At 38.5% G+C, this 2,500-nt stretch overlaps 1 protein-coding gene across 6 annotated transcripts in view; it reads right to left on the bottom strand.

Moving 5' to 3' along the window:
* Nucleotides 1-2,500, bottom strand: part of LOC102673797 — a 110,959-nt gene that overhangs the window by 87,276 nt on the left and 21,183 nt on the right. The gene's annotated exons all lie outside the window — the stretch shown is intronic.

Here is a 2,500-nt window from a genome sequence, read left to right as displayed (position 1 = left end):
AGCTGCTTATCACACACGGTTCCGTTTTATTGAAATCACCCTAGGACACGCCATACCTCGCTAACTTTATGCAAACAGAATCCCGCCCTCGCTGCGAGCACGAAACCTCCCTCTTCGTTTCGATACGTTACGTAACGTATGGGGTAATAATTGTCGAGAACTTTTCATAATTAATCCAATCAGTTTTAATTAATCGTGAATTAAATTAATACACACGTTTCGATCAATGATACGCGAATTAAAATGTCATATAATATGTTATTCGTAGGATTGATTATTTCGATGGAAACGAATTGAAAGAAAACGAGAGAGGAAAAGAGAGAGAGAGAGAGAGAGAGAGAGAAATAATAACGAAATGATAGGCTGAGAAAAAGAATATTTTTCGCATTGTAAAAAATATTTTTTCAAAGACAAAAAGTAATTACGAGGTTTCCATTTATTCATTTTCATGTCAGCTACGCTACATCGTCTCGTCAGTTTTCTCCTTGTTATATTTTAATGAAACGTTCAAACGAATTACACATTCTCCGCTGTTCCCTCGTCCTAACGCGGTATTTCATTGCCGCGTTTCTCTTAATTGGCGAGAATATATCGTATAACGAAATATTAGATTGCGAGTGTCGTTTCTCTGAAGTTTTCAAATTATGCCTTTTAATTTTGTCCTGCATTCGATCGTTAAGAATCATATTTAAGAAAAAAAAAAAAAAAATGAAAATTTATCGCGATAAACGTCCATTGATCGTTAAATTGTCGAAATTTTCGACGTCACGAATGACGGCTGACACGTTCATTAAACCGTTTCGCGAGATCAAACGTAGCAAACACATGGTGGGATGGGTACGATTCGCAAAGGCTTATGTAAATGTTAAATTAATTAAAACTGATTCGTAGAGAGTTTGATCGAGAAAAAGAAAATGAAAGCGGCACGATCCGAGTGGAGACGAAAATTCGAAGTGAAAATCGTTGTCCCTTAGCATAAACAAAAAAAAAAAAAGTAAAAAAAAATAGAAAAACGCTCTCTCATTATCTCATTATAAAGATCGCGATTATCACGGTTTTTCGAGTGAAAATTTTAGAATCTGATGCATTACCAATACGAGAATGATCGGCGAGAATGGCGGGTCAAAGTAATCTCATTTCTCCGCCTCTCGATTCGACCGGATCTTTAAATCCACCCCTCGCACTGGATTAATCCCGCCATCAACCGTGAACGCCGATAACATAACCTACACCAGTTCAGAAGACAATGCAATTCGACGCCAAGAATAACAGCGTTTCTTCAGAATTGTAAGATTGTTCTTTTTTTAAAATCATTCCAACTGTACTTATCACCACGTGTAAACGACGTGTAAACTCATTTTTAAATCATCTTCAACTCGTTCGATCATGAGATATCTATTATCCATAACCACGAGCAACGAAAGTTGCATTTTTAGCACGAAGACGCCCTTTCACGTTTTTCACCGTGGGTATTTTTTTTTTTTTTTTTATTATTCATACCTTTCCCGACCACGATCTATTTTCCCTGTTGGAGCTTTGGAAACGCCTCTCTCCGACGAGGAACGCTTATCTTTTTGTACAACGGATATAAAACATTGGACGGATAAAAAAAAAAAACTCATCGATCAAGAGAAGGCGGAGTGCGTTGCTAACAAATGTTGATTTATTATTATTAAATGCCACACGTCTCTGATTTACATTTGGCGACCCGACCATCGATTCTCGTCCATTTATAATCCTCGTCCGGATATAAACGGGACAAACGGAGCGAAATGGACGCGAGACATTTTTAGCATATTCTCCCTTATTCACCTCCTCTCTTTCTCTCTCTCTCTCTCTCTCTCTGCTCGTCGTGCAGCGAATTCACTTCCGCTCTTTTGCAAATACGTTCGAGGGCAAAGCTCTGAGAAGTTATTCTCGTGGATATATTTTCAAGAGAACACTGTGTTGAGGCCGACAACGATTGAAAAACTCTCTTTCTCTCGAAAAAGAGAGAGAAAGAGTTTTATTCTGAAACTCTATCCGTTACAAGCTATATAACGTATATATAAAGCACCATTTCGCGTAATAATGGGTTCGAATCGAGGGCAAAAACTAGATTAATTAACCAGGACTTTGGTTCAGAGAGAAAGTCAATAGTTGAAACATTTGGTGGAAAAAAAAAAATACAGAGGGGTTGTTAACAACCCTGGCCGGTATTAGTTCCCATTCCCTGCCGAGGATTTCGATCGTATACGCCAATCGATAACCCGCCCTACATAACCTCTAACGAGCAATCCGTGAACGAATTTTCGTGGCATATTAGCTCGATGATCCTTCTATTTCCCGGAATTAACGCACTCGACCGTACCTCTTTAATCCCATTAACATAGAATCTGGAAATTCTTCGGTATGGCTATATCGATTGTCACACCGTTGTGTTTAACACCATCAACCGAATCCCTTTCGATCTTCGCTAATTGAACGCCGATTTGAGAGAAATCCTTGCTCTTAGATTAAT

This window comes from Apis dorsata, unplaced genomic scaffold (genome assembly GCF_000469605.1).
Source record: "Apis dorsata unplaced genomic scaffold, Apis dorsata 1.3 scaffold_82, whole genome shotgun sequence".
In the NCBI taxonomy this organism is placed as follows: Eukaryota; Metazoa; Arthropoda; class Insecta; order Hymenoptera; family Apidae; genus Apis; species Apis dorsata.
This window is presented reverse-complemented; position numbering and strand designations above follow the sequence as displayed.